General features: G+C 43.4%; 1 pseudogene; it reads left to right on the forward strand.

The window, feature by feature from the left end:
• The first annotated feature begins 3,304 nt into the window (after positions 1-3,304).
• On the forward strand, positions 3,305-3,422 carry LOC126238191 (5S ribosomal RNA; annotated as a pseudogene).
• Positions 3,423-6,560: the final 3,138 nt, after the last annotated feature.

The following is a 6,560-nucleotide window of genomic DNA, read 5'->3' on the forward strand; positions in this document are numbered from 1 at the left end:
CTGCCAAAAGTTATAAGAAAGATTATTATTGAAAAATTATTGAGAATTATTTACATGTGACTTTGATATAACAGCCGGCCGCGGTGGTCTCGCGGTTCTAGACGCTCAGTCCGGAGCCGCGTGACTGCTATGGTCGCAGGTTCGAATCCTGCCTCGGGCTTGGATGTGTGTGATGTCCTTAGGTTAGTTAGGTTTAAGTAGTTCTAAGTTCTAGGGGACTGATGACCACAGATGTTAAGTCCCATAGTGCTCAGAGCCATTTGAACCATTTTTTTTAATATAACAATAGTACAAAATAAGTTATTGCAAATTACATATGCGCGCGGCAATATATAATAATAATTTTTGCTTTTACCTTATACTACGAGGGCAGTTCAATAAGTAATGCAACACATTTTTTTTCTCGGCCAATTTTGGTTGAAAAAACCGGAAATTTCTTGTGGAATAATTTCAAACATTCCCGCTTCGTCTCGTATAGTTTCATTGACTTCCGACAGGTGGCAGCCCTGTACGGAGCTGTTAAAATGGCGTCTGTAACGGATGTGCGTTGCAAACAACGGGCAGTGATCGAGTTTCTTTTGGCGGAAAACCAGGGCATCTCAGATATTCATAGGTGCTCGCAGAATGTCTACGGTGATCTGGCAGTGGACAAAAGCACGGTGAGTCGTTGGGCAAAGCGTGTGTCACCATCGCCGCAAGGTCAAGCAAGACTGTCTGATCTCCCGCGTGCGGGCCGGCCGTGCACAGCTGTGACTCCTGCAATGGCGGAGCGTGCGAACACACTCGTTCGAGATGATCGACGGATCACCATCAAACAACTCAGTGCTCAACTTGACATCTCTGTTGGTAGTGCTGTCACAATTGTTCACCAGTTGGGATATTCAAAGGTTTGTTCCCGCTGGGTCCCTCGTTGTCTAACTGAACACCATAAAGAGCAAAGGAGAACCATCTGTGCGGAATTGCTTGCTCGTCATGTGGCTGAGGGTGACAATTTCTTGTCAAAGATTGTTACAGGCGATGAAACATGGGTTCATCACTTCGAACCTGAAACAAAACGGGAATCAATGGAGTGGCGCCACACCCACTCCCCTACCAAGAAAAAGTTTTTAGCCATACCCTCAGCCGGTAAAGTCATGGTTACAGTCTTCTGGGACGCTGAAGGGGTTATTCTGTTCGATGTCCTTCCCCATGGTCAAACGATCAACACTGAAGTGTATTGTGCTACTCTTCAGAAATTGAAGAAACGACTTCAGCGTGTTCGTAGGCACAAAAATCAGAACGAACTTCTCCTTCTTCATGACAACGCAAGACCTCACACAAGTCTTCGCACCCGAGAGGAGCTCACAAAACTTCAATGGACTGTTCTTCCTCATGCACCCTACAGCCCCGATCTCGCACCGTCGGATTTCCATATGTTTGGCCCAATGAAGGACGCAATCCGTGGGACGCACTACGCGGATGATGAAGAAGTTATTGATGCAGTACGACGTTGGCTCCGACATCGACCAGTGGAATGGTACCGTGCAGGCATACACGCCCTCATTTCAAGGTGGCGTAAGGCCGTAGCATTGAATGGAGATTACGTTGAAAAATAGTGTTGTGTAGCTAAAAGATTGGGGAATAACCTGGTGTATTTCAATGCTGAATAAAACAACCCCTGTTTCAGAAAAAAAATGTGTTGCATTACTTATTGAACTGCCCTCGTACATCGCTCAGGCACCGCCATCGTTATCCACGACCGGCCTTGGTAATTCCATAGAGGACACAAGTGCTCTCTGTGAGCTATACAACTAGACAACTGCTCTCTAAGAGCGACCTGACCCAACCGCCAGACTGCGAGCTACTACTACTACTGCTGCCGACACTGCTCTCTGGTCTGCGATTCTATTTATCTTACATATCGCAGGCAGCGCGTGAGCAGTACATCGAAATTACATCTGCTCGAGTGCACTAGCAACAAATTCCTTAGTCACGGACCTCTTACAGTGTGAAACAGCCTCCTAATGTGGTTTCCCCTCTTAATTACAGAACTTACACGGGGCAATCAAATAGTTTCCGTTCGATGGCCGTACAGTCCAGAATCGGTGTACCACTCGCCGTGACCATTGAGACAATCTTCCTACCGCAGCACCAGCTTGAAGATGCCTGTTCGGTGGAACACCGCGTCCTGCTGCGTGAAGACGTCCGTAACTGCCTGCTGCACACCCTCGCCAGTTAGGAATCTCGCTCTCAAATACTGCCGTGTCTTTTTGTAACACCCTGTATTTACATCATTCGAACCTCATTACATCGCGGTTCGCAGTGATGAAATACTTGCATTCATGAAAATGTTTTTAGAGTGGCATGCATTATTCTGATCCAGAATACGTCACAATAACACCCGTCTCCCCACAAAATTCCTGTCACACGCATTCTTCCCAGCGGCGGACAGTAAGACAGCGCACGGTCCTTCGTTTAGTTTTACTGTCACTATGTCACCCAAACAACAAGTCAGAGCAGCTTTCCGCAATTCTTGCATAGTATTTTTCATGAACAAGATAGTGTTAACGCTTCCTACTCAGGACTTCGAAAAACAGGAACTTCCTATTTTTGAGTAATTTCTTTAAATGAAACCTTAACTCTGTGGTGCATGAATTTCACTGCAGTAGACAACTTTTAATGGCAATTCTCTAGCGTTTTCAATCCGTCATGAGGCTGAAAATGCATGCAGGACACAATACCCGCAGGGAGTGCCCACTGCACTGAACTGTGTGCATTTGCAGCCTCAGGACTGATTGAAAATGCCAAAGAAACGACCATTAACAGCTGTCCACTGTAATGGACGCTATGCGCCATAGGGATAATATGGTAAAACCATTTAGAGATTACTGGACGACGTTCTCCCACACAGATAACGAAAATTATAATGAAGTGATCCAAGTTATACACATGTCTAAAAAAAATGAGCCACCTTTATCTTTCATTGTGAAATTAGCAAAAGAAAACTTCACTTCCACAAATGCACACCGCAGTATCATCGCAAAAAGGGGTGGCAGCGCTACTGCCAGTGAAGCATCATGAGCAGCTAGGAAATAAAAAGTCCTACTGTATTCTTTTAGTAACTTGAGAGTCAGCGCAAAGGTCTTCTTCTCGAGTGGTGAGGGGAGCACCTTTCCATTAGTTACAGCACCGAAACGTATGAAGTTTCCATCTCCTCTGCTTTTCGCGACGCAAAAAAGACATTGCTGCCACTCTAGTCGGGAATACATTTCCTGTCGAGAGTTAATATTGTCCTCTATTTTTTTCATTTACTATACCAATATTGGGCAACGGCCTTACCACAGTGGCTACACCGGTTCCCGTCAGATCACCGAAGTTAAGCGCTGTCGGGCCTGGCCGGCACATGGATGGGTGAGCATCCGGGCCGCCATGCGCTGTTGCCATTTTTCGCGGTGCACTCAGCCCCGTGATGCCACTGATGAGAAGTTACTCGACGGAACAGTAGCGGCTCCGGTTAAAGAAAACCATCGTAACGACCGGGAGAGCGGTGTGCTGACCACACGCCCCTCCTATCCATCCTCAGCTGAGGATGACACGGCGGTCGTATGGTCCTGATGGGCCACTTGTGGCCTGACGATGGAGGACGGAGTGAGTTACAACGGTGAACACTTTTTCCCAAGATATCAAATCTTTCATTATGTGTGAAACACTGTCTTGGAATTATAAATGAAACGCTGCTAAACAGTGAAAGCAGTTGTAAATATGTAGCATATGTTATTGAAAAATATATTCACAGTGGTGGAGCCTGAGGAGAAGTGCGATGCCACGGGAAGAACACGCATTTTTTTTTTAGAGTAGTGTGGTGGTTTTCTCCCTTATTCTGCTCACAATTTTGATCACACGAAAATAATTAGAGAAATGTCAGATTTAATTTATTGGTGGATTCAGATGTACTGTTCAGTACAAATTCTGTGGCTCAGTCTGCATTCACTTGAATGTAGAATGCATGACCGGGTATCATACAGTGAGTTCCATAATCTTGTAGAGAAAATTTCAATACTTCTTAAAGTTTACTTGATGGCATGTGCTGCGAAACGATTAATTTTGATGTTACAAGGAAAACAACTCTCGTTTCCAACTATCGAGATGTCGATTTTTCTTTCATAGATTTCCCGCACGGTAGTCAAGCAACTTTGAGAGCTTATATGACAAAATCTTGGATGACGCGACACTGACCCATTTGTAAAGAAATGCGGTGTCAATAACCTGGCTAACACACTTCACACATGAGACCAAGACCATTTCGACGTTAATATGTGAAGAAGGTGGATCATATACTTTGCCGCCAAGTTCCATACATATTTGAATTACTTAAGCCTGTCACGCGAGTAAATGTGGAGTTATGGGTGCAAGAATAGCGCAGTGTGAGGAAAAGTCGTGTTACAGAGGATATGAGTGCAGCCTTAATGATTCCTCACGCTCTTGATAATTTTGACTAAGTGTATCAAAATTTTCTCTATGGATACAATTTGTTCAACTAACATTATTGCTGTTAGCTACGCAGCCTATGGGTGCAGCAATTATAATCGCTTTGCTCCTGATACTTTAGACAGAGTATACTACAGTTTTATGCACAGATACAATTTGTACTTTGTGATTAACATGTCGAATACTGTCTGTAATTAAGCATTTGTAAGTAAGTAGTGTCAATATTAGCAATAGAATCAAAAGCATGAGTCAACTTCCATTTGTTTGTTACAAGGGAACGAACGGTTTACGACACAAGTTCTTTAATCTACCAAGCCCTTTCAACAGCCACTAGAGGAATGTAATAGAAATTTTAAAATACATTGTTTATGGGGAATGAATGTACAGAGACACAATCTAACATTCTGTGTAGTGTCTGTTTGTTCTAAGTCGTGTCTCCCTACCACATTCGCGCAAAAACACTTTGAGCGCGTTTTTTAGGGAACTGACACGTTTGAACCTGGGACCTGTTGCTGGTAAGGAGACGCCAGACCGCTCATGACATGTAGAGTTCAGAAGAGTTCAGTGAGACTAGCGATGATATAATCAAATACTTAATGATTTCAGCATCAGCTCCACTGCACTCGCTGTAAAACAATCTTAATACTAACTAAATTTAGTGGAAGGGGTTCAAGGCTTTCCTATCTTTAATTAGCTGGTAAAATAACGTCGAAAAAGCAGTTAAGTTTACCATTGGAATTTTTATTCTACTCACAAAACATTGTTTATAGATTGAGCTATTGATGAAAGGAAATATTTTAATATAGGATGATAAAAACCAACTATGTTCAACAAAAATGTGAACTACTGTTCCCTGAATGGGTTTCCAAGTTCTACAATGAATCGAAGGATGACCTATGCCATATCACATCCATAATCTAGGTTTAAATTAAGTTTCATAAAAGAGAAAACTATCAAAATGGTCTACAGTGACCATCAATTATCTTTAATTACTTATTTAACTTGTTGTAAATTACAGTGTCTGATGTGGCTTCTCAATAATTATAGAACAGAAAAATCATCGCATTTCAGATTGTAACTTCAAGTAGCAAATGTGAATACCATGAGCTTTAATTGACGATCGACACTAGTATTACGCAAAAAGAGGATGTAACAGATGAGACTTCTGCAGTTCTGAGTGAAGCCTTATGCGCTCTTCTGCGGCATCGTGTGCGTTCATTACCTTGTCGGTGGTTAGTCAGCGTCAGGGGGTGGCAGTCGGCGCAGCTCCACACACCTCGCCGTCTCGGAAGCAACTCTCTAACCCCTCTTTACTACAATTTACTGAAGTGGGTTTAAGAAAAAGGTATCTGGCTGTGTTTTCAACTGACCAATCAAGGTCTCAATGTTAACTTTAAGCTCTGCCTACAAAAATTCTGTCTATCCAATGAGAAACCTTATACTTTTCGTGGTGGGGCAATGTTTTCAATGTTTGCAACGTAACAGAGACACGTATAGTCTCACCCTAAAACTTGCAGCTGGTGTGGCCCTTTGAGTGTTATCGTAAGATCTATACAGTTCTTCTGGAGGGCTCTATCTTTTAACATGGGCTGGGGGATGCTCTTGGCGATCGGCCGGTGATGTGGGTGTCCGTCCTTTATCGTAGCGCCTTCTAGCCTACACTACTCTGCTCTCGGCTTCTGTTCTCGTTTCTCCCCTTGGAACTGCCTCTTTTTCATGGTGGGAAGGTATGACATGCATTTAGGCGTTCTTGTGTTAGTCTGTGATATTCCATTTGCTCACTCGTTGATCATAATACTTTGGTTAATTTGATGTCAGGATTTATTCGGAGCTATGTGACATACTGCCGGATTTGCTATCATGTCAGGGTTTTCATGGAAGGTGTAGGATTTGCCTGACACCTTACAACAATAACAGCTTCCTCTAAAAGACAGTCTGGGAATTTTCTTCATGACGTAATCACCTTTCGTGGAACTCAGCAGCTTTATTTTCAGAATGAGATTTTCACTCTGCAGCGGAGTGTGCGCTGATATGAAACTTCCTGGCAGATTAAAACTGTGGGCTGGACCAAGAATCGAACTTGGGACCTTTGC

The sequence above is a fragment of the Schistocerca nitens genome, chromosome 2 (assembly GCF_023898315.1).
Source record: "Schistocerca nitens isolate TAMUIC-IGC-003100 chromosome 2, iqSchNite1.1, whole genome shotgun sequence".
NCBI classification, from domain to species: Eukaryota; Metazoa; Arthropoda; class Insecta; order Orthoptera; family Acrididae; genus Schistocerca; species Schistocerca nitens.